The 26,828-nt window shown below is 42.9% G+C and overlaps 1 protein-coding gene across 1 annotated transcript in view; it reads left to right on the forward strand.

Moving 5' to 3' along the window:
- Positions 1 to 1,480: 1,480 nt before the first annotated feature.
- Positions 1,481 to 26,828, forward strand: part of LOC110497371 (endothelin receptor type B) — a 42,752-nt gene continuing 17,404 nt past the window's right edge. Inside the window, exon 1 of the mRNA XM_036954291.1 lies at positions 1,481 to 1,654. The gene's annotated coding sequence lies outside the window, so the exon portion shown is untranslated. The remainder of the gene's footprint in view (positions 1,655 to 26,828) is intronic.

Here is a 26,828-nt window from a genome sequence, read left to right on the forward strand (position 1 = left end):
CCCCCCCGCCTCCGCCATATAATAACTCCTTATACAAAATACATGATCTATCTGGTCAAACTGGGTGAACTTAAATATACCTGTCAAGTGGAACAACTTGTAAGTTTTTCCCCGCTACAACCCCTCTCTCTCTACTGGGGTCTGAGGGAGGCGAATCCACACGGGTTTTAATTAAAAAAGAAGAGGAACCCATGTTCCAGGATGTACAGTGTTTCTTCTAAATGAGGGGAGCTTGTGCTCGCCGGCAGGCGAGAGCAAAGAGCCGAGACCTTGCTGCAGTGGGAGCCGGCTTCTTGTGGCTTTCATCACTTCCACTTCGTATATACCTCCTCAGAAGTTTCCGGAGAGAGGCATCTGTCTCTCTGACTTGAGTGTTGAATTGGGAAGATGGCGAGTGGGGGTGGAGAGGTTGGTTTGGAGAGGGGGAGGGATAGAGAGAAGGGTTAGGAGAAAAGAGAGAGAAAAAGTGGGGGAGAGGGAGAGAGAGGGGAACGTGAGTGATACTCTCCAATTGTTCTGACTGCATAGAGGGTAACTATAAATGTAATGTGTTGATTTTGCTATCTTAGTTAATACAGGATGTTGGTCGATACACCACTGTAAATGATCGACGATTGTGTATTGCGACAGCGTCCAGAAAGTACAATTAGAAGCAGAAACATCATAGGAACCATTCCGTGGCATGTTTAAAATGTTTTACTCATTTGAACCTCTTTCTTTTCTTTCTTGGATCCAGATTGTTCATTGTTTGTGTGTTTGTAAATATGTTTTTAATAATTGAGCTTATTGAGGTTCTGTTTCCAATATTTTCCTTTCTAGTCCAATAGCCTCATAAAACCATCATCATTAAATATCTATGATTATCATCATAACAAATGCAATGATAAAAGACAGATCAACATTTTAATCAACTGTGGATCTTATCTAACAGAGATGTTAAAATGACTCTTTAGGTCAGGACGTTCTCTAGCAGTCATCTTCCCATCTTTCTCTGCCTACTGTTTCCTTCTTTTAACAAGCAGAAATCTGTAACTTGGGTTGATTTCTCTTGATGTATATGAAAGTACATTTTTAAAAACCAAGCAACCATGACATCTAGTGGAGATTTGCCCATCATACAGCATCTACAACCCGAGAATGTGTTGGATGTATGGAAGTGGTGAATGACCATAAAGACCAAAAACATACAAACTGAGATCTAACATCAATATGTTATGTACAATTTCATCTTAAAATGTCAAAACTGTTGAAACAATACAAATATGATCTCTAGGCTACCCCAGAAAACGACAATTTTCTTTTGAATCATTGTTTAAAACAATGTGATATAACCAAGCCTTTGAGTATGTCGCAGTAACATTGTTTGTGTTTCCTTATCATTTTCAGACTAATAGCATTCAGAACGTTGCACATCTAGGCCAGGAGCCAGAGACTAAAGAAACATCTGAACCTTATAAAAAGGTTAAGCTTTTCACATGCTAGTCTCCAGCCACTCTGTCAAGACATCCTTGTAAATCTGAAGGGGAATTTAAGAGGTAGCAACACTCACCGATGGACAAAAAAGTAGCTCACTGACAATCTGTCAGTTACTGCACACCACAGCAAGACTATAAGGTTCAAGTGAGAGTGGTAAAGAGAAAGGAAACCACAGAAGGTAGGAATTGATATTACTTTAAAAGTTTTCAATGTCTAAAATGTTTGACCATTTCCTCAGTGCTCATTCCATTGTAATAGATATGCCAGTAAGGACAACTCATGTTCCCATGTTGCTTTTGTAAACACTGATGTCAACACAAAGACAACTGTGCTAGAGTTGTAGTATTCCCTGAAGTGTTCTTATTCTGTACTCTCCATTATGAGGTCATCACATATAGCTGTTCATAATTGATGAGGCTGGAAGAGATGGATAACAACTTAAAATGGTGTTCCAACTCAAATCTCAGCTCACCAGTCTTTCATAATAATACATGAATAAATTACGGACACAAGTGAAACACGTAAAAGGGGTGATTCATTGCCATCTTCACAATGGCCGAATTGACAGCCTGTTATATTGAGTAATTACTATATATTGCAATGTTAGCATTTTCCATGTGTGTTGGATGAGACATACAAGCCCTGTGGCCAATGGCTTATGCTAGCCCTCATGGAGTGGGGACCTCATGGGTAGCCTGCCTACGTACGTACCCCTCCGAGGGGGTCGGGATGGGAGGCGAGGGGCGAGGGATTCCACCATCTAGAGATAATGGATTCCAGGTGGTGTCTCCTCCTTCCACCTTTCCCTCACTCCTTTTTAGAGAGGTATGTGCTTGTTGTAATTATACCGTTGGATTATTTGACGGATTTAGGGTTTTAGGATAATGTTTTCATACGCCTAGAGTTCTGGGATTTGTTGAAAACTCCTATACACTGGAATCCTATACACTGGAACCTCCTACTAAGCAAGGTAAACAAAGCAACATAAAGCTGAAACTCAATCATCAAGGACAGCAGTTAATATATCCTCTGAATATTTGCATGAATCCACACAAATATGGTTACTCGAAGCCAATGATTTGATTAAGGATTCATAAAAGAACATCAGAGAAAAGTCCAATATTATCTTTATAACTCAGTTCAAACCTTTAATGCTCCCTCAGATGTATATTTATATTCCCTTACTCCCTATTAAAGCCCTGTTTACTTCCTTGTGTATTTGATGGTTAGATGTTGTTTCTACGACAGGGGAACTCTTTCTTGCCAAGTTCACCCTCCCTGGGAACAGTTTCAACCGTAGTCATCAAGCGTTTTATTCTGTTACCGATTAAGTGTTACCATCTGTAGAACGGTAAGGGCACTTTTGAAGCCGGTCCAGGTCACATGTTCGTGATCATACACTATTAAATGAAAAAGAAAACAAAAGGCATCAAGGCATTAAGATAAAAAACGATAAGAGTTTAAATGAGTTGTGAAAAAACAAACTGATAATAAACCGCCTTTTCGAGCTATATCAGTTTTGGTTTGTTAACAAGCCCTGGAAAGAAAATCACTCCTAACACTTGGGATCAAAGTAAAACATTTCTGTGACAAAATTACATAAACTACCATCGTACTGTTTAAAAAGGATGAATGTGTTCTTAATGTTTGGAAAAAGGTCAATTATTGGCACTTCATTCTGTCCATCCAGGACAGCCATTTATTATTATTTTACAGAAAGGCATCATCCAAAACATTATTCGCATCATTCTATATTTTCACTTCTGTGTTCTAGCCAATAGTCTCAAAGACAGAGTCGCTCACTGCACTCATTGCACTTTCCAAAATGTAATTTATATCTGGATGTCAGAATGTTTTGGTTGTAACTTCATTAATGATGATTAATCGCTGAACAATGTTCCAGTTGTTTGTGTTGGATGATATTCAACATGGACGCCAGAACGCTGCTCTTATCCAAATCAACGCTTTCACTTGAGTCACTTTAGTCAGCCGTACTGCTGTCGGACAGTCTTCTATGTCATCATCTGTCTTGGTTTGTGACCTCTTTGTATATCGTGGCAGTCGTATAAATCTGTACGTTTACTATTTTAGCGTCCAAGCATTAGACATTATAATTCACTTAGCTACATCTGGACAATTTTACTTTCTGATAGTGTTTTGGCGTATAGCTGAATAATTTGTCTGCAAAATGGATGTAAAAGGGCCAACTCTTTTTTTTAACAACAGCCCCCTGTTGCTTGTTCGCAATTACAAGGGTCGCGCCGTGTTTCCTGTTAGAAAGGTTTGGCTTGATGAAGGGAGTAATGGGAGTCAAATGTAATTGAGGGAATACATCAAATACTTAGTAAAAGTGCCCTTTCAGATGTTCATAACGTATTTGTATGAACTTCATGAGGGTTTAGGATGATGGAAATGGGGGCTATAGGAGCAGTTATCAGGTGGAGTAGTGAAACAAGATAGATTACACACCCATCAAAGACCCATTATTTATGAGTTGAGGTCCAAATCTCGTAAACAGAGATGTTAGAGGGAAGCGTTAGCACACAGATAATGTTAAACCACACAGTTTACACACTAACGGCCTCGGTGTAAATTATTCATATTGCTGCCGTAGTTTGTTATCTTGGCTTTAAAGTGGGGATTGACCCTGACTGAGCTCTATATCTCTCTGTACATACCTTTAGCATGACCTCTGTCTTGTCTGGCCTGTGTGTGTGTGTGTGTGTGTGTGTGTGTGTGTGTGTGTGTGTGTGTGTGTGTGTGTGTGTGTGTGTGTGTGTGTGTGTGTGTGTGTGTGTGTGTGTGTGTGTGTGTGTGTGTGTGTGTGTGTGTGTGTGTGTGTGTGTGTGTGTGTGTGTGTGTGTGTGTGTCACGGTTTCCAAACATTAAAATGACACTGAGTGCACAAAACCTTAAGAACTCGTTTCATGACTGATTGACATGGTGAATCCAGATGAAAGCTATGATCCCTTATTGATGTCACTTGTTAAATCCACTTCAAATCAGTGTAGATGAAGGGGAGGAGACAGGTTAAAGAAGGATTTTTAAGCCTTGAAACAATTGAGACATGGATTGTGTATTTGTGCCATTCAGAGGATTAATGGGAAAGACAAAATATTTAAGTGCCTTTGAACAGGGTAAAAAATGGGTTATGGCTTTTCAACCTCTGCCATATTGTGGATTCAGAGCTGTCTATCTAATATAACTCAAAGGGTTTTCCTTAATGGAAGCTTCTCTAATGTCAAACATGTAAAGTGTGGTGAAATAGCATTTCTATTTTTACCAATGACCTGCCACTGGCATTTAACAAAGCATGGGTGTCCGTGTATGCTAATGATTCAACCATATACGCATCAGCAAACACAGCTAATGAAGTCACTGAAACCCTTAACAAAGAGTTGCAGTCTGTTTTGGAATGGGTGGCCAGTAATAAACTGGCCCCGAACATCTCTAAAACTAAGAGCATTGTATTTGGTACAAATTATTCCCTCAATTCTAGACCTCAGCTGAATCTGGTAATGAATGGTGTGGCTGTTGAACAAGTTGAGACTAAATTACTTGGATGTTACCTTAGATTGTAAACTGTCATGGTCAAAACATATAGATTCAATGGTTGTAAAGATGGGGAGAGATCTGTCCGTAGTAAAGAGATGCTCTAGTTTTTTGACACCACATTGACACCACTAGTCCTGCAGGATCTGGCCCAGAACAGAGCGGCACATTTTGCTCTTCATTGTAATCAAAGGGCTGATATAGAGTGCATTTGGAAAGTATTCAGGCCCCTTGAATTTTTCCACATATTGTTACGTTACAGCCTTATTCAATTTTTTTTTAAATAAATAAAAATCATAATTAATCTGCACACAATAGCCCATAACGACAAAGCAAAAACAGTTTTAAAAAAAACAAATGTATTAAATATAAATAACAGAAATACCTTATTTACATAAATATTCAGAACCTTTGCTATGAGACTTGAAATTTGCTCAGGTGCATCCTGTTTCCATCGATCATTCTTGAGCTGTTTCTACAACTTCATTAGAGACAACCTGTGGTAAAATTAAATTGATTGGACTTGATTTGGAAAGGCACACACCTGTTTACATAAGGTCCCACAGTTGACAGTGCAGGTTCATAGAAAAAAACAAGCCATGAGGTAGAAGGAATTGTCCATTGAGCTCCGAGACAGGATTGTGTCGAGGCACAGATCTCGGGAAGAGTACCAAACATTTCTGCACCATTGAAGGTCCCAGGAACACATAGGCCTCCATCATTCTTAAATGGAAGAAGTTTGGAACCACCAAGACTCTTCCTAGAGCTGGCCGCCCGGCCAAACTGAGCAATCGGGGGAGAAGGGCCTTGGTTAGGGAGGTGACCAAGAACCTGATGGTCAATCAGACAGAGCTGCAGAGTTCCTCTGTGGAGATGGGAGAAACTTCCAGAAGGACAACCGTCTCTGCAGCACTCCACCAATCAGGCCTTTATGGTAGAGTGGCCAGATGGAAGCCAGGCCTCAGTAAAAAGCAGACCTCAGTGACAGCCCGCTTGGAGTTTGCTTAAAGGCCCCAAAAGGACTCTCAGACTATGAGAAACAAGCTTCTCTGGTCTGATGACACCAAGATTGAACTCTTTGGCCTGAATGACAAGTGTCACGTCTGGAGGAAACCTGGCATCATCCCTACGATGATCATGGTGGTGGCAGTATCATGCTGTGGGGATGTTTTTCAGCAGTAGGGACAGGGAGACTAGTCAGGATCGAGGCAAAGATTAACGGAGCAAAGTATGGAGAGATCCTTGACGAAAACCTGCTCAAGAGTGCTCAGGACCTCAGACTGGGGCAAAGGTTCACCTTCCAACAGCACAACGACCCTTAGCACAGAGCCAAGACAATGCAGGAGTGGCTTCAGGACAAGCCACTCAGCCAGAGTCCGGACTTGAACCCGATCGAACATCTCTGGAGATGCCTGAAAATAGCTGTGCAGGGACGCTCCCCATCCAACCTGACAGAGCTTTAGAGAATCTGCAGAGAAGAATGGGAGAAACTCCCCAAATACAGGTGTACCAAACTTGTAGCGTCATACACAAGAAGACTCGAGGCTGTAATTGCTGGCTAAGGTGTTTCAACAAAGTACTGAGTAAAGTGTCTGAATACTTATGTAAATGTTATTTTTGTATTTTTTATTTATAGACTTGCAGAAAATGTATAAAACCTTGATTTTGCTTTGTCGTTATGGGGTGTTGTGTGTAGATTGATGAGGGGGAAAAAACATTTTAATACATTTCAGAATAAGGCTGTAACGTAACAAAACGTGTATAAAGTCAAGGGGTCTGAATACTTTCCGAATGCACTGTAAATACTATGCGCGCCAGTCTCTCTTGGCTAAGAGTTGAGGAGAGACTAACTGCATCACTTCTTCTTCTTTATAAGAAACATTAATATGTTGAGAATCTCAACTTGTTTTGCATAGTCACTTTACACACAGCTCTGACACACACTCTTACCCCACCAGACATGCCACCAGGGGTCTTTTCACAGTCCCCAAATCCAGAACAATTTCAAGAAAGACTACAGTATTATGTAGAGACATTATTGCATGGAACTCCACTCCATCTCATATTGCTCAAATGAACAGCAAGCTTGGTTTCAGAAAACAGATAAAGCAACACCTCACAGCACAACGCCTCTCCCCTATTTGGCCTAGATAGTTTGTGTGTATGCTTTGGTATTGATATGTAGGCTGCGTGTGCCTCTTTTCATTTTTTTTTTTTTATGTAGTTCTGTCCTTGAGCTGTTCTTGTCTATTAATGTTCTGTATTATGTCATGTTTCATGTTTTGTGAGGACTCCAGGAAGAATATCTGCTGCTTTGCAACAGCTAATGGAGATCGTAACAAAATACCAAATGCCAAATGGTAGGAGCACCGGTTTGTGTCAAGAACTGCAACGCTGCTGTGGTTTTCACACTCTACAGTTTCCTTGTGTGTATCAAGAATGGTCCACCACCTAAAGGACATCCAGACAGCTTGACACAACCGTGACACAATATTAGGAAGGTGTTCTTAATGTTTTGTACAATCAGTGCATGTTAAGTTCCCAGAAGCTCCTACTTGGGTAATACTTTGGTTTCTGAACCAGATTATTGCTCAACATTGGAATAATACAAGATTAAATGCATGAGGGTTAAATATGTGATGTCATAGCTAAAGGATTACATTTGAAACACATCCCATGAAGCCGACAAAGGCTCTTACTCATACGATGAAGGGTGAGCCTGTTGGTTGATCTCAGACACATTGTCTTCACATGCATAGGAACTGAAGCCACATTTGCCTCAGCTATGGGGACTCAGAGCTGAGGGAACACAGGCCTCGTGAAGAGAGGAGCTTTTATCCAGATCTAAACCAGCTCTGATCTCATCTGGACCCTTCTGTTCCTGAAAAACAACACCGTTGTCCTGTAAACACACACCAGTGGGATGGGAGGACGTCCACACGAGACACACACACACACAAAGGCATGGACACACACACAAAAACACACACTCTCTCTTTGTCTAAGCCCACTCCTCCTGCAATTCCCGTCTTTCCCTCCCCCTGGTGCAGCACACCCCTTCAGTGCTGTAATTAGGAGACAGATGAAAGCAATACCGTCTTGTGTGTCAATGTAGCTGGTTACATCGAGCCAATCAACCCAGGCCATGGGGCCAGGTAAGCAAAATATGGGTACATCAGCTGTGAACATCCACCCCCTCCCCTCTGGCCCTCTAGCCCCATAAAGGTGACACGTGGTAACCCCTGGTGACACGTGATGTTGTCTTTGTGTAATTAAATCATCCTGGCTCTCGGGTCCATCCCATGAGATCTCCAATGAGGATTTGGAAACCTAGCTCGGGCAATCCCCACAGGTCAGGGTCAGCTGTTTTTCTTGGATGTGTTTCAAGGGACCGCAAGTTCTCACTGGGATCTTGGAAAAATTAGCCCCTTGGAAAAACAAGGCAGAGGAATTGGGATTTGGGCCTCGGTCGGACATTGGGTACACAGTAATTTAGGTCCTGTGCCTCGCCCCAGAGGCCCGAGTAGCCAAGGCTATGCATGGAAAGGTTCCTCCGGGCTCCTCCATAGGTGGTCTCCCATTTCAAAGAGGCTGGAGGTCTAGAGGCTTGTTTCCTGAATAACAGGCTCTTTATTTATTATTTAAGGACACACTGACTGGCTGTAGTTCCTATGCTTTGCATCAGACCCGTAACAGGATTTGGCCTGAGAGGTCTTTGTGATGACAGAACTTCTTGTTGTTGTCTACTCCTCATTGTACCATTGTTATGGGGACGGAGGAATACAGTCATACCGGGCGCACTACTCCAAAGAGAACGTGACAAGACGCCTCTGAAGAGACCCTCTCCGTCAATGAATTGGGTCGACAAAGAAAGGGGGCCGTCTGAAACACCGTAAGGGGTGTGGAGAATAAGCGCAAAATAGAGACAAGAGACAAGTCCTCTTGTACTCTTTCATTTTAAAAGACTGAGGCGCAGGCGACTCTTCCTTACCTAAACACTACAGGCCACCTCCTACTCTGGCTACCATGGTGTTCATGCACCTTGGAAGTAGATGGAACATATTATTAGAGTATCAAGTTGCAGTAAGTGGCCATTCTCTGTCTGGTCCTAAAACAACACTTTGTCATTATCATCGGTTCAGACTATGTTACAGTGCAGCTTGACAACGTAGGGCTTCTTAGGAAATGTCATCCGCCAGGAGAAGTACATTTCTCAGAGAGCTCCCTTCTGTATTGAATTCCCTGAGCTAATATTGAGTTCCGAGGTTCCCAGCAGAACCACATTTCTCGGGGTGAAAGATGACGGGAGAGCTCCTTTCAACAACACACACAGGAAGTAGAATAGGCCTGATCGTTCCTCAGTAAAACATCACTCTAAAATCAAATCACATTTTATTCGTCACATGCTTCGTAAACAACAGGTGTGGACTAACAGTGAAATGTTTACTTACAGGCCCTTCCCAACAATGCAGAGAGAAAGAAAATAGAGAAATAATAGAAAAGTAAAACCCGTAATAATAAAAGTAATAATAAATACACAATGAATAACAATAACTTGGCTCTATACACGGGGTACCAGTACCAGTCTATATGCAGGGGTACGAGGTAATTGAGGTAGATATCTACATATAACTAAGAATAAAGTAACAGATAGTAAACAGTACCAGTTGATATGTAGGGGTACGAGGTAATTGAGGTAGATATCTACATATAACTAAGAATAAAGTAACAGATAGTAAACAGTACCAGTTGATATGCAGGGGTACGAGGTAATTGAGGTAGATATCTACATATAACTAAGAATAAAGTAACAGATAGTAAACAGTACCAGTTGATATGCAGGGGTACGAGGTAATTGAGGTAGATATCTACATATAACTAAGAATAAAGTAACAGATAGTAAACAGTACCAGTTGATATGTAGGGGTACGAGGTAATTGAGGTAGATATCTACATATAACTAAGAATAAAGTAACAGATAGTAAACAGTACCAGTTGATATGTAGGGGTACGAGGTAATTGAGGTAGATATCTACATATAACTAAGAATAAAGTAACAGATAGTAAACAGTACCAGTTGATATGTAGGGGTACGAGGTAATTGAGGTAGATATCTACATATAACTAAGAATAAAGTGACAGATAGTAAACAGTACCAGTTGATATGTAGGGGTACGAGGTAATTGAGGTAGATATCTACATATAACTAAGAATAAAGTAACATAGTAAACAGTACCAGTTGATATGCAGGGGTACGAGGTAATTGAGGTAGATATCTACATATAACTAAGAATAAAGTAACAGATAGTAAACAGTACCAGTCTATATGCAGGGGTACGAGGTAATTGAGGTAGATATCTACATATAACTAAGAATAAAGTAACAGATAGTAAACAGTACCAGTTGATATGTAGGGGTACGAGGTAATTGAGGTAGATATCTACATATAACTAAGAATAAAGTGACAGATAGTAAACAGTACCAGTTGATATGTAGGGGTACGAGGTAATTGAGGTAGATATCTACATATAACTAAGAATAAAGTAACAGATAGTAAACAGTACCAGTTGATATGTAGGGGTACGAGGTAATTGAGGTAGATATCTACATATAACTAAGAATAAAGTAACAGATAGTAAACAGTACCAGTTGATATGTAGGGGTACGAGGTAATTGAGGTAGATATCTACATATAACTAAGAATAAAGTAACAGATAGTAAACAGTACCAGTTGATATGTAGGGGTACGAGGTAATTGAGGTAGATATCTACATATAACTAAGAATAAAGTAACAGATAGTAAACAGTACCAGTTGATATGCAGGGGTACGAGGTAATTGAGGTAGAATAAAGGGCAAAACGGGTTAAGGCAGATTCTTAAATAGTTAACCAATAGCTACGCGGACTAATTATTTAGCAGGCTTATGCCTTGGGGACAGAAGCTGTTCAGGGTCCTGTTGGTTCCAAACTTGGTGCATCGGTAACACTTTCCATGCGGCAGCAGAGAGCACAGTCTATGACTTGGTAAATCACACACCGTCAGCCGTCCACTCGTCCAGACAGACTGCCCAAGACAAGTGTGGGTCCAATATAGCACTGTAGTACATTACCTTTGACCAGAGCCCTATGGTTCCTCATCAAAAGTAGTGCACAATATTGGGAAATAGGTACCAGACTAAATCACTCACCAGCAGCCGTCCACACAGACTGCCCAAGACAAGGCAATTGCATAATTCTGTCATAGAGCCATTTCTCATTGGTTGTTCAGATCAGTGCCCTCTGACACACTCTGACAATGAATCAAATCAAATTTCAAATCAAATCAAATGTATTTAGATAGCCCTTCGTACATCAGCTGATATCTCAAAGTGCTGTACAGAAACCCAGCCTAAAACCCCAAACAGCAAGCAATGCAGGTGTGGAAGCATGGTGGCTAGGAAAAACTCCCTAGAAAGGCCAAAACCTAGGAAGAAACCTAGAGAGGAACCAGGCTATGAGGGGTGGCCAGTCCTCTTCTGGCTGTGCCGGGTGGAGATTATAACAGAACATGGCCAAGATGTTCAAATGTTCATAAATGACCAGCATGGTCAAATAATAATAATCACAGTAGTTGTCGAGGGTGCAGCATGTCAGCACCTCAGGAGTGAATGTCAGTTGACTTTTCATAGCCGATCATTTAGAGTATCTCTACCACTCCTGCTGTCTCTAGAGAGTTGAAAACAGCAGGTCTGGGACAGGTAGCACGTCCGGTGAACAGGTCAGGATTCCATAGCTGCAGGCAGAACAGTTGAAACTGGAGCAGCAGCATGGCCACGTGGACTGGGGAAAGCAAGGAGTCATCATGCCAGGTAGTCCTGAGGCATGGTCCTTGGGCTCAGGTCCCCCGAGAGAGAGAAAGAAAAAGAGAAAGAGAGAATTAGAGAGAGCATACTTAAATTCACACAGGACACCGGATAAGACAGGAGAAGTACTCCAGATATAACAAACTGACCCTAGCCCCCCGACACATCAACTACTGCAGCATAAATACTGGAGGCTGAGACAGGAGGGGTCAGGAGACACTGTGGCCCCATCCGATGATACCCTCGGACAGGGCCAAACAGGAAGGATATAACCCCACCCACTTTGCCAAAGCACAGCCCCCACACCACTAGAGGGATATCTTCAACCACCAATTTACCGAGCATAGCCCACAAAGATCTCCCCCACGGCACAACCCAAGGAGGGGCGCCAACCCAGACAGGAAGATCACGTCAGTGACTCAACCCACTCAAGTGACGCACCCCTCCTAGGGACGGCATGGAAGAGCACCAGTAAGCCAGTGACTCAGCCCCTGTAATAGGGTTAGAGGCAGAGAATCCCAGGGGAGATAAATACAAGGTATATGAATCCAGTTGACCTCTATGTCTAGCTGTTGATCACTTTATATAGAACTTTATACTGCCTCGAAGACAGATCAACGGTTTCATGTTGAATCAAAAGTACCATAGGGACCAGTAGATGTCTACAGAACAGAATATTTTCCTCTTACCTGCATATTTGTGGATATTTACGGTGGTTTTGTGGTTTGTTGAAATGTCTGTTCAGTTCAGCCACTGGTAAAGCCAGGAGACTTGTACTGGACTGGACAGTGTCCAACCTAAACACTATCGTCTATGCAGCAGTGTGCTGGTATGTAGGCTACTCAGATGCTAATCTGAGTGTAGGCACTTCACTCTTAACACATGGTGGAGTTGACACTAGGATTGAAAGAACTTGAATAATTATAAGCACGCTGTACAGTAGGCTACGTTATTTTAAAGGTGTTGTTTGGCATCCATCAGATTGTTACATTGGGATTGGTGACATCACCCATCACTGAAAGCAAAAAGGCAGATGAGCAAATTGAACCGCACGTACCGAGGGATTTTTCTACATGGTTGTATTAACTGTTACAAGAAATGCGTCGACAAGATTTGACAAACAAGGGCCTTAGGCACTAACAACAACCTGGTGTCATGGTGGTTGAGTACTATCCCCCGGGTTATTAGCACTTTTAATGACTCCCCATTTGACCATGGAGCCAGCAAGGGGCTGGATCATTAGCAAGGCTACTGGGGCTATGCTTCCAGGTGGAGGTATGGCTGTGGGGTGATCCTCTATACTGGTGCATGTAATCTACTCTCCTCAGAGGGTCGCTAACAGCAGGACGTCCCCTCTCTCATGCTGTTCCATGGATGATGACCTCAGTGAACCCGAACAGCATGTTGGGTGGTAATGAAGGACACTACATTTTCCGTAGCAGCTGAGGAGCGTTGGTAGCAACAAAAAAAAAGCAGTACATATTGTGCTGTTCTATCGTGCATGCAGTGATGTCTGCTGGGAAAAAAACGGTGTTTGTTGTTTGCAGTAACTCCTTTGTTGTTGTAATATCCCAAATGGACACGGCTGTTCCACCATTAAAGATTCCAGCTTTAAGCCACGGGGTCATATTCAACAGCCACGGGTTCATATGACATATAGTTTTAATTTACATTTTATGACGTTTATTTGACAGGGACCGTGTACAATTAAAACATACATCTCGCAGACAATGTTATGCATTGTCTTGAATAAGAGTTTGAATTTGGCGACATGCGTCATTTCAAATTATTTAACTCTATTAGATGAAAGCTTGGAGTCAGTCAATAGATTTGTTGATATTGTTAACTCATTATGAATATAATGTAATTGTGTTTAATATTCCTATGTAATAGAAGAGGCTGCCCAGGTTATATAAATACTTCACTTAACCGCTGTTACCTGAATCCTGGCTGGAGAGGCATGCTTAACTCAAACTGGTGCACAAATCTCCCATCGAAATCATTGATTTACATAAAAAGGTTTGTTATGCAGAAATATTTCACAGTCACAATCGTCATTTTTCTTCCCTTTACACAATAGCGTGTTCTCAGCCACTCTCTTGTGCTATAATATTGAACATTAGAAGCCACCTACCAATCCACCTTAACATAAGAGTTATTTTCTGTTACGCTTCTCATTATGTGTTTCTTTTCAGATGACCCCAGTGAGGAACTGTAGTTCAATGGCTAAATAGACAAGCTTTACAACATGTATATTTTGATTTCCAGCAATATATACATTCTAACCTCTCATCTAAACTGTGTTGCATATCTTCACAAGTTCCCACACAGTTTTTCTCTTCATCTAGCATGTCGTGCTTAGAAAGCTGACATAACTGCTGGGGCTAGTATGCTCTGTGGTTAAAGAAGATTCAACAAAAACAACACAGCTATGGATGCAAGGACTGACCCAAAGAATGACCCAAGGACTGACCCAAAGACTGACCCAAGGACTGACCCAAAGACTGACTCAAGGACTGACCCAAGGACTGACCATCTCTCCAGAAATGGATGACTTCTGCTGTAAAGGGAGTGTCATTTAGACTCTAGTATATTCTGTATATTACACTTTCCCAAGCCACAGTTCACTAGTTCCCTAGGGGACCATTCACTCAGTCACGTAGCCCTGTAGAAAGAGTTGGTGTGAATCTCAAATGGCACCCTATTCCCTATATAGTGTACTAGGTTTTGAACATGGCTCTTTTCCTTAGTCACGTAGACTGTAGAAGTAGTGTACAACATATGGAATAGGGTGCCATTTGGGATGCTGGAACCTTAGTCGATCCATCACAACTTCACTAAAGTAAGCCTCTATCTTCTTTTCACAATGTCATGTGATCAAAACACGTTTGGATAGCTAAAACATAATATTTGTCCTCGCTTACATAGCAGACGTGTTTGTCCTCGCTGTTCCGTCAGGACATGTTGGTGTAAACATCCACAGGAAACGATGAGGACTTCCTCAACACATGGTTCTGTGAGGAAGACAGTTTCTGTGCTCTCTCTCTCTCTCTTTCTCTGCCTTTCTCTGCCTTTCTCGGTCTTGATCTGTCTCTCGGTCTCCGTCTCTGTCTCTCCCACTCTCCTTCTCTCTCTCGCTCTCTGTATGTCTGGAGTTTGTTCCATGTGAACCAACCATCGTCAGATGATCTAAACCATCCGCCAGGAGACATCTGGTTGTCTGAGTCATTACTGACTGATCCAGACTGTATATTATTGAGTCATGACACTGTGTGGATGTACATAAATGCTATTTACACAATTAAAAAGCTCAATCGTCAAGCCTGGTCTTGCTATATCCCATTGTAAACTAGGAGAGGAGTATCGCCTCCAGGATCGTGTGTGTGTGTTGGCGTGCATGTGTGTGAAGGATCGCCTCCAGGGTTGAACAAGTTGAATGTCATACGTACATATCTTTGTGAGATTTACACGAGCATGAGTCATGACATGATGCAGCATGCTTCAAAATGGCAACTAACCCCGTTGTCACAGCCCAGAACTCCCCCATATGTAATTGTGGTCACAAAGCTGTTTAAGTTCATGTGAACTAGGTTTCCTTGTGCCAGTTTGAGTTTGATATGTGAGTACAGTGGTGAGACTGCAGCTCTGTTTTGTTCTCATAAATCCAGGAAATGGTAGTCTTATGATCTTATAATATCTGTTCTTCATTTCTTAGCTTTTTCTTTTGTCTTGCCAAATGGCACTGTCCTTAACTTCCTCTCAGGATGTGGGGAAAACTGAGATTTTTCTTTGTGTTGAAACGTGCGTGTTTCCCCAGTTCTCTCTCTTCCCCACATGACATACTGTGCGGTGTCACACAAATTCCCATAAACAACAAAAACTGGCCTCAGAATTTCAACATTCTTTAAGTCTTGAGTTGTCGTGAACAAGTCGAGTTCAATGCACTTCTCCATCAATCTGAAACAACCAGGCGACCCCAACAGACCTAATGTCAGGCTACTGGAAGGAAACACCCAACAATAAGAACAAAACGATTAAAACAGCAGCACGAAATCTATGGTCAACAACCCACATCTGCATGACTGTGGTACTGTGTAGCAGACCTGGGGTCAAATACTATTTTGAATCTTTCAAATAGTTTCAGCATTTGTTTTAGCCTGCTTGGAGTGCCAGGTGGGCAGGGTGTGCATGCACTTTTGGGGCTTTTTAATTGTTTCCATTGCAACAGGTAAGCTCAATCGAGTTTAGCTAAAGTATTTGAAAGATTTCAAATAATATATGAACCCAGGTCAGCTGTGTAGCTCTGCCCGTTGTAGGCTTGGCTGTGCATGCCATGCCCATTTCCTACCCTTTGATCCCTTAACACAGGAAACCACTGGATATAACAGGGTTTAGTCTGTATTACTCCCTCCAACCCAGAGACTGATGGACTCCGATGGTAAGACTGGGTACTGGCACAGTCTGTACGGCAGATTACTCATATCCTAAAGGCAACCACCAAACTGTCGAGAAGATACTGGCATCCGACCAGCAAATGGGCAGTACTGTTCTGTCACAACACTTAACTGTAACTCCCCAATCCCTCACAAAGTTAAACAATGGAGAATGCAATTGTGTTAGAATAGATTCATCTGCCAGGGTTTATACAACGGGTGGGTCTAATCCTGGATGCTGATTAGTTAAAACCGCATTCCAGCCGGTGTCTATTCCACAAGTTACCACCGGCTAAAGCTATGATTTCTTTTAGACTAGCAATTGGTTTTAAATAGTCCCCAGATTTGTATAAACCTTGCTGTCTATCTAATATTGTTTCAATATTGAAATTTGATCTCCAGCTGTCCCAAAGTAATGAACGTGTAGGAGTCGGGTGTCGGAACGAGACAGACAGGCAGGCAGCTATTCTTAGCCAGTCGAAATCATGAATTGGCTTCATTTTTATGGATATATAAACTCAGCAAAAAAATAAAAGTCCCTTTTTCAGGACCGTCTTTCAAAGATAATTCGTAAAAATCCAAATAACTTCACAGATCTTCATTGTAAAGGGTTTAAATACTGTTTCCCATGCCGTAAGGCTATTGAGAGGGTAGTGAGGTCTGCACAACGCATCACCGGGAGCTACACTTGCATTAACATCTGCTAACCATGTGTATGTGACAAATAAAATTTGATTTGATTTGTTCAATGAACCATAAACAATTAATGAACAAGCACCTGTGGAACGGTCGTTAAGACACTAACAGCTTACAGACAGTAGATAATTAAAGTCACAGTTATGAAAACTTAGGACACTAAAGAGTCCTTTCTATTGAAAAACACCAAAAGAAAGATGCCCAGGGTCCCTGTTCATCTGCATAAACATGCCTTAGGCATGCTGCAAGGAGGCATGAGGACTGCAGATGTGGCCAGGGAAATAAATTACAATGTCCGTACTGTGAGACGCCTAAGACAGCGCTACAGGGAGACAGGACGGACAGCTCTGATCGTCCTCGCAGGGGCAGACCACGTGTCACAACACCTGCACAGGATCGGTACATCCGAACATCACACCTGAGGGACAGGTACAGGATGGCAACAACAACTGCCCGAGTTACACCAGGATACTCACAATCCCTCCATCAGTTCTCAGACTGTCCGCAATAGGCTGAGAGAGGCTGGACTGAGGGCTTGTAGGCCTGTTGTAAGGCAGGTCCTCACCAGATATCACCAGCAACAACGTCACCTATGGGCACAAACCCACCGTAGCTGGACCAGACAGGACTGGCAAAAAGTGCTCTTCACTGACAAGTCGTGGTTTTGTCTTGGGATCGATTTGAAGGTGGAGGATCCGTCATGGTCTGGAGCGGTGTGTCACAGCATCATCGGACTGAGAGTGTTGTAATTGCAGGCAATTTCAACGCTGTGTGTTACAGGGAAGACATCCTCCTCCCTCATGTGGTACCCTCCTGCAGGCTCATCCTGACATGACCTTCCAGCACGACAATGCCACCAGCCATACTACTCGTTCTGTGCATGATTTCCTGCAGGACAGGAATGTCAGTGTTCTGCCATAGCCAGCGAAGAGCCCGGATCTCAATCCCATTGAGCACGTCTGGGACCAGTTGGATCGGAGGGTGAGGGCTAGGGCCATTCCTGCCAGAAATATCTGGGAACTTGCAGGTGCCTTGGTGGAAGAGTGAGGTAACATCTCACAGCAAGAACTGGCAAATCCGGTGCAGTCCATGAGGAGGAGATGCACTGCAGTACTTAATGCAGCTGGTGGCCTCACCAGATACTGCCTGTTACTTTTGATTTTGAACCCCCCCTTTGTCCAGGGACACATTATTCCATTTATGTTAGTCACATGTCTGTGGAACTTATTCAGTTTATGTCTCAGTTGTTGAATCTTGATATGTTCATACAAATATTTACACATGTTAAGTTTGCTGAAAATAAATGCAGTTGACAGTGAGAGGACGTTTCTTTTTTTGCTGAGTTTACAAAGAAATGTCACTAGAAAACAGGTAAAACTAAATTAAATGCAGATAGTTTGCAGTCTTTCCAGCTTCAGTATGAAGTGACTGTGTTAGCTACGTTGTTGGCTAGCTCCTCTGAACAACAGTGTCCTGACGAGAGAGAACATTTTCTGTGCCAGGTGAAATCGTGCATTATTAGCTCATTGTTATGGATGTATGCAAAAAAATATCACTAGAACACAGCTTAAACAAATTCAAATTCAGCTACTTTGTTGTTATTCTGGCTGCACTGTTTGAAGTGACTAAAAGTTAGCCGTAGTTGGCTAGCTGGCAAGCAAGGGATAAGAACGTTGCCAGCCAATATGGCAATAGAACATTTTGAATGAACGACTGGGTCACGTCCATAGACACAGAACAAAGCCGAACTGATATAACGATCGACCAGGCGGCTTGGGTAGGAACCCTAGATTTGTGTCGGGACTATACCTCGTGGAAGGATGAAATAGTATGAGAATTTTTTTTAATGAAAATACAATATGTCAATCATTATTTAAATATTTTGGTAACCCATTGTAAACAAAAAAAGTGATGGTGCCCTTGAAGCCGGTGTTTGGAGGATGTACTCTTCTTCGTCTCAGGCCTGACAACACCCTGCCAATATATCCTCCAAACACCGGCTTCTCTGGCATTATCACTTAAATAGACACATAAGTGCATCTTTATGACCACACAAAATTAGGGTCATACCGTTCATCATTTTAATTCAGTTTCAGTTATTGTGGGATAATGCCAAAACAGTAATTTAGCTAGTGAGCTTGTCGGAAAATGTTATAGTTTTGATTAATGAACTACTTTCAACTGCCATGGCTTATTCCTGCTAAAACTTTAAAGCACAGCTGTGTGAGTACCCTGGGTTGTGTGTTGATGTTTTGGCGGTCAGAGTACTGAAGTCTTAAGTGTACAGGCAGTGTTAAGGCAGGTGGGCCCTTAAGCATGCTGTGACCCTCAGGCCTACTCAGGACCACAATTATGAAAGTCAAAGGTCAGTTTAATGCCGGGGGCTAATCGGCCTTAGATATGCATATCCCCTTGAACCATGGCAATCAGTGCTGATCAGCCAGATGTTACGGTATTGGGAGAACTGTGCAAGTCTGTGAGAAAGTAATGAGAATGGACTGGAATATAAGTTACGAGAAATAAATATTTTCCATGAAGCCAATTTGAATTACAGACAATTCATAGGCTTTTTTAAAATTGTGTTTTTCAGTTAATTACCCCAATAAAATGTTCTAACATTATTTTAGTTTACTTTGATTTATCTATAAAGTATAGCAAGAGACATTCCCTCCTGGCATCGTGTATAAAATGTAAAATGTGTTGCCCTAACCATTTACATGTAAATCATTGCATAACCCTGTCTCAATTCACACTTACCTCAAAGCTTTTCTTACTAACATGCTCTAATTCACATTTATGTGGCACTTAAAATGATCTAGCCATCACAGTCCCCATATAACTGTCTCATTTAACTGTTACCTCAGAGTACACCTCAGAACACAGTTGGGTGTCTTAATACAGTCCCAGCTTGTCCACATCACATCCACACACATCTAGCTGTAACACACACGGTGATCTTTCTCTCAGCCTCTAATCACTGCCAGATAATGTGCGTCCTCTCCCCTCTGACCTCTCACCTCTGGCCTCCCCCTCTCTCTCTCTCTCACACTGGCTGTGGCAATTCTGGGAAGGATAACACCCTGGAGGTTACTATCCCACTACCCCAGCACGCTGGAGGATCCAACCCCAGGAAGAGGTCACATGTTGGGGCAGGGGAGGCAGGGGGGCTGGAGGGGATTCCCTGTGGTCCATTAATCACAGAGCAGGATAAACACAGCTGTAGCAGGAAAGGGTGATAGAGATTCTGTAGGAGACAAGAGGCATGCCGAAATTATACTAGTGCTATAGCACGCCCTCCGTTTCACAACGTGACGTCTCTGTCTCTCTGACAGGTGAGTCAACATGGAGGTGAATGATGATCATAATATAGCTAAATGTAACATTGTTATTTTGGTAGTCTGGCCTGTATTGAAATGTGTTGATCATTTCTTGTGTGTTTAGATTAGGTTTGGACAATTCCTGGAACTTTCAATAAATTCCCTGGTTTTCCAGAAATCCTGTTTGGATTATGATGTATCCTGGTTTTTCTGGTAAACTTACATGATTTATTCTTGCTATTTTGAACATCTTTAATATCTCCAAAATAAACTTAGTCGACTTTGCCACAGATATAGTCCTTCAAATAGAGCAACCCAACAGTTACCGTGTTCATAAAGCAAGACGTGGAAGCGAGCTGAACCATCGTGTTATCTGGAGCAGGATGACAGACTTGTTATGCAGCTTCTCCAGTTAATGAATCAGGTCAAGTAGAGTTTCTCTCAGTGTGAAATATACTCAAGCATTCTCTTGCCTTATAGGTAGACAGTTCAGTACTTTTGGTCCTACATTACTTTCTGTTGTGGAGCGTTTCAGTACAGAGGAACCGTTGACCTTTCCGGTGACTTTTCAGTGTAGACAAGGGGACTGAAATTGCATCAAATAGCTTGTGTAGCATCGACCATGGAGTAATGTCCACTCTTTACTGATTTTAGTACTGTAGCATTTTTGAGTCAAGATACTTCATCAGACAAGTGCTCGATAAGTGCTAGTCCTACCCACGTTTCTTGTTATTTATGTATGTGATAGATGTTTGTGCAACTTTGAACTTTACCCAATACAGAAATCAGTTGGGATGCACGTATCATGTAAAGCCATAGTATTTTGTCGGTACAGGCAGGTGTTTCCACCTTCGCAGCTTGGGAATGTGTGTTTAGGTGTGTTTAGATCGCACAAACAATCGACTGGATGTGCAGCCATTGAACTTCCTTCGGAAGACAGGAAGTGCTTTATAATTACGTTTTAACTCTATTGGGTTCTCACCACTGGTGTCCTCCAAGACATAAATATTTATTTGGCCCTTCAATCGCTTCTGTCTTAGTTCATGTTTTCAGTCGAAAAGCATGTGGGCCTGGCATGAAGCAACACCAAACTGTCACAAATGACAGAGGCTACATCAATTCCCATCCCAAAGTTCAGCAACCTGATACATAATTGTGTTTATTTGTAGCCGAGAATTTCCTTACAACAATACGCCGTGCTGCCATGCATTCATAAAATAATAATACAATTCTTGTTTTGGATGAGCGAGGAGAGGCTTAGCTACATTTGGCCTCTGCGTTTTTTAGCTTTCAGCTTTCAGCTGTCGCCTCACTCCAATAGCCTGACTAGGGTTTCTAGCCGAGCCAAGGGAACCAACCGCAAGACCCAAAGCTTATGTTTTACCCTAAGACCCATACAACAGAGAGGAATGTTAATCAACTCATACAAATGTCAAGGGGCTCAAATAAAATGCAAAAGTTGCAGAAAAAGTCCTCTCTAAAGGGGTTCATTACACGCTCCAATGAATGAGCATTAATGGCCCATGTGCTACACATCAAAGTGTAACTCAACACTGTTTGCAATCTGGACGATTAAAAACAAGGGGAATGAAATGTTCTGGATTGATTAACAAAGCAGAAGGACTGGCTCAGATGAAATACCAGCTTGCGGGATGACCTTTTAGGCTAGGAAGGATACAGTTTATGTCAGAATTGACCAGAATGGACTTTTTGTAGCAGGTTAGGAGAACTTACGCAGCAGGTTAGAAGGATTAACAAAGCAGGTTAATATAATTAGGTTAAGGTTAGGAAAGGGTTAGGGTTAGCAAAAATGCTAACTTCAATTTGAAATAAACTGTATCCCATCTAGCCATTAGTTTAGAGAGAGACAGGTGGGCCCCATTGACTGATTACCATCATTAGCTACTAGCATGATGTCGTTGCTGCGGTAGCCAGAGAAGAACACAGGGGCGTTTTGTATCGGCTTCTCCGGGGCACCTGTACTTGGCTAGATAAGCCACAAAACCACCAACCAACCATTCTCTTATGATCAGTAGAGAGTTTATCTGCTGTTTCCTATAGCCATATTATTACATATCATTATACATCCATATCTAGCAGGCCTTTAGCCTTTCATCTACTACACAGGACTCTGACAGATTCTCGGAGTTCGCTCCACAAAGGCTGCTTTGTTTACCAAGCAGATGGATGCAATTGAAGGGAAAAATACATTCAAAGACTTCCCCTGCCATCAATTGATAGCAGATCTTTATTCAACCTCTCAAACAACAAACCCAACATGTGGCATTCCTTTAACCTGTGAAATCTCTTTTCTCCTCTATCTTCATCCAAGTGTCTGTCTGTTTCTCTTGGATTTGCCATACTTTTTGCGGGTTTGCGGGTGCAACTCAGCTGTTTATAACTAGCATGACATGCTCCAATCGTCCCCAGATGTTTCCAGAAGACCCAAACCTGCCCCGAGGTGAAGGTTTCTGACCAAAGGAGAGGTTCCTGGATCTTGGATCACAGCCCCAAATCCTGTTTGTTTTTTCCCCCATTGATGTCAAAAGGAATTGGATTTCTGAATGGAGGCTTTCTCTGAAATCTTCCCTGTTGTGTTAATTCAATTTATCTGTGTTTGTATCGCCAGTAACATTGAGCAAGGAATGAGGGCTTTTTCTCGGGATAGTCAGCGACTAGCGATGTTGTGTTGATTCAACACAGGGATGGACAACTTTGATGGGGGGTGGGGGCTACAAAAAATCTGAAGTCATCATGAGTGGCCACAGTTGGGTCGAGGGTCAGCGTACATACACATTGTGATGAAAACATTTTAGTGGCCCCGCTCTTGACAGCAGAGAGACGTGTTCATTTTTATTTTATTTTCTTCATGCAATTCTACACATTTGACCATGGGATGTAGAGAAAATGTTGCCGTTTTAAAGCAAGTTTGCTGCAGTTCTGCATATTTAGCATTTTTTTTAATGTGATATCTGAGTGAGACTGACTTACAAAATCAATGGGGGACCCTCGGCCCGTAATTTGTGTAGATAGCTTGCCACTAAATTAACAATAAAAAAATAGCAATATAAAATAATTGAGCTGACATAGGCTAAATGAGTGACCATCAGTGACTGACATAAGAGAAAAAACTGCTTATGCACAACCAAATTTCGAAATAGCACCTAGAATAGTGTATTCTACTATTCTAACTCTCAACAGTAAGTTGAGACCCTGACTGAGTTCCCCCCCCCCCCCAAAATGTATACATTAAATACAGTATATACACACACACACACACACATATTTTGGGGGGGATTGCTAAGAATAAGCAACGGAGAATGATGGTATTGTGTTAGACTGCTGGAGATAGCAAGGGAGGTGCTGGACTCTAAAGCAGGGAAATGGTGCTGGACAGCGAGAAGATGTGGCAAGAGAAGATATACCTTCTACTTTGAGAAGACAGTCCGTCAGTGAGCACCTTGTCACGATAAGTCATGATAAGAACCATTGGCATTGGCTGGAGGTGGTTGGTGAAGACTGATGCCTGGGGAGAGGATTCATCATGGGGTTGATGCATCACTGGCTTGTCTGTCTGTAGGGGCCCTCTCATTTCCTCTACACACAGTCAAAGACAATACACACACAGAGATAATGCATTTAGATTTGAGTCATTTAGCAGACACTCTTATCCAGAGCAATTTACAGTTAGTGCATTCATCTTAAGATGCAGTTGAAGTTTACATACACTTAGGTTGGAGTCATTAAAACTTGTTTTTCAACAACTCCACAAATGTCTTGTTAACAAACTATAGTTTTGGCAAGTCGGTTAGGACATCTACTTTGTCCATGACACAAGTAATTTTTCCAACAATTGCTTACGGACAGATTATTCCACTTGTAATTCACTGTATCACAATTCCAGTGGGTCAGAAGTTTACATACACTAAGTTGACTGTGCCTTTAAACAGCTTGGAAAATTCCAGAAAATTATGTTATGACTTTAGAAGCTTCTGATAGGCTAATTGATATCATTTGAGTCAATTGGAGGTGTACCTGTGGATGTATTTCAAGGCCTACCTTCAAACTCAGTGCATCTTTGCTTGACATCATGGAAAAATCTAAATAAATCAGCCAAGACCTCAGAAAAAACATTGTAGACCTCCACAAGTCTGGTTCATCTTGGGAGCAATTTCCAAATGCCTGAAGGTACCACGTTAATCTGTACAAACAATAGTACGCAAGTATAAACACCATGGGACCATGCAGCCATCATACAGCTCAGAAAGGAAGGAGACGCATTCTGTCTCCTAGAGATTAACACACTTTTGTGCGAAAAGTGCAAATCAATCCCAGAACAACAGCAAAGGACCTTGTGAAGATGCTGGAGGAAACAGGTACAAAAGTATCTATATCCTGTCACGTCTTGAAAATGACCGGACCAAGGTGCAGCGTGGTGAGCGTACATTTATTTTTTATTTTTTAAATGTCACCAACAAAACAATAAACAACAAACACCGAGGCTACACGTGCATTAAACGAAGACAACAACCCACAAATGAGAAAAGGAAAAAAGGCTGCCTAAGTATGATTCCCAATCAGAGACAATACAGCTGTCCCTGATTGAGAATCATACCGGCCAAAAACAAAGAACCAGAAAGCACAGACTCTCCCACCCGAGTCACAACCTGACCAAACAAACAGAGAATAAAAGGATCTCTACGGTCAGGGCGTGACATATCCACAGTAAAACAAGTCCTATATTGACATAACCTGAAAAGCTGCTCAGCAAGGAAGAAGCCACTGCTCCAAAACCGCCATAAAAAAATCCAGTCTGCAACTGCACATGGGGACAAAGATCAAACTTTTTGGAGAAATGTCCTCTGGTCTGATGAAACAAAAATAGAACTGGGCAATTGTGTGTCGCCCAACAGACCTCCCGGTCGCGGCCGGTTACGACAGAGCCTGGGCGCGAACCCAGGGACTCTGATGGCACAGCTGGTGCTGCAGCACAGCGCCCTTAACCACTGCGCCACCCGGGAGTCCACTTTGTTGTTTTGTTATTCAGTGTTCAGTTGATTTATTAAATATTAACATGGACACATACCACGCTGCGCATTGGTCCGATCTGTCATACTACTCGTCAGAGAAGGACAAATTCTGTTACAGAATCACCCACCAACCAAGGACCAAGTAGCGTGGTATCGGGCAGCAGCGATCTCTGGACTCATGGACATTGGAGGAGATTTTAGATGGAAAGGGGCCCTGGGCACCAGATCTCCAGTGCTCACCCATAGCCCAGTTCAACCTGTGCCTGCACTCTGGACGGTCCAGGCTAAAATGGTGATCCAGCCAGGAGGAGTGGTGCCAAGGCTGCGCACCAGGGCTCCAGTGTTCCCCCACAAGGGCTAAAATGGTGATCCAGCCAGGAGGAGTGGTGCCAAGGCTGCGCACCAGGGCTCCAGTGTTCCCCCACAGCCTGGGCCATCCGGTGCCTCCTCCAAGCACTAGGCCTCCGGTAGGTCTCCCCAGCCTGGTGGGTCCTGTGGCAGCCCCACGCAACAGGCTGTCTCTCTGTCTCCTCCCTCCAGGTCTGCCCGTCTGTCCTGAGCTGCCAGAGCCGCCCGTCTGTCCTGAGCTGCCAGAGACGTCCGTCTGTCCTGAGCTGCCAGAGACGCCCGTCTGTCCTGAGCTGCCAGAGCCGCCTGTCAGTCAGGAGCTGCCAGAGCCGCCGGTCAGTCAGGAGCTGCCAGAGCTGCCGGTCAGTCAGGTGCTGCCAGAGCCGCCCGGCAGTCAGGAGCTGCCACATCCGCCCGTCAGCCAGGAGCTGCCAGAGCCGCCCGTCACTCCAGCACTGCCGGAGTCTCCCGCCTGTCCGGTGCTGCCGGAGTCTCCCACCTGTCCGGTGCTGCCGGAATCTCCCATCTATTCGGGACCCGCTGCAAGGGTTCCCAGTCCGAGATGGGCGGCGAGGGTCGCCGCTCCCAAGGCGCCACTTAAGTGGGCCGAGACTATGGTGGAGTGGGGTCCACGTCCCGCGCCAGAGCCGCCACCGCGGACAGACGCCCACCCAGACCAGGTTTTTTTTTTTTCAGGTTTTGCGTCCGCACCTTTGGGTTCTGTCACGTTCTGACCTTAGTTCCTTTGTTATGTCTTTGTTTTAGTTGGGTGTGAGTTGGGGTGGGTAGTCTATGTTCTTTTTTCTATGTTGTGTTTATGTGTTTGACCTGGTATGATTCTCAATCAGAGGCAGGTGTCGTTCGTTGTCTCTGATTGAGAATCATACTTAGGTAGCCTGTTTTTCCCATTTGAGTTGTGGGTGGTTATTTTCTGTTTTGCGTCTTCACCAGACAGAACTGTTTCGTTGTCCTTTCGTTCTTTCACTTTGTTGTTTTGTTATTCAGTGTTCAGTTGATTTATTAAATATTAACATGGACACATACCACGCTGCGCATTGGTCCAATCTCTCATACTCCTCGTCAGAGGAGGACAAATTCCATTACATTGTGTATTGTTTCGCTTTCCCTCTGAAA

The sequence above is a fragment of the Oncorhynchus mykiss genome, chromosome 19 (assembly GCF_013265735.2).
Source record: "Oncorhynchus mykiss isolate Arlee chromosome 19, USDA_OmykA_1.1, whole genome shotgun sequence".
Lineage (NCBI taxonomy): Eukaryota > Metazoa > Chordata > Actinopteri > Salmoniformes > Salmonidae > Oncorhynchus > Oncorhynchus mykiss.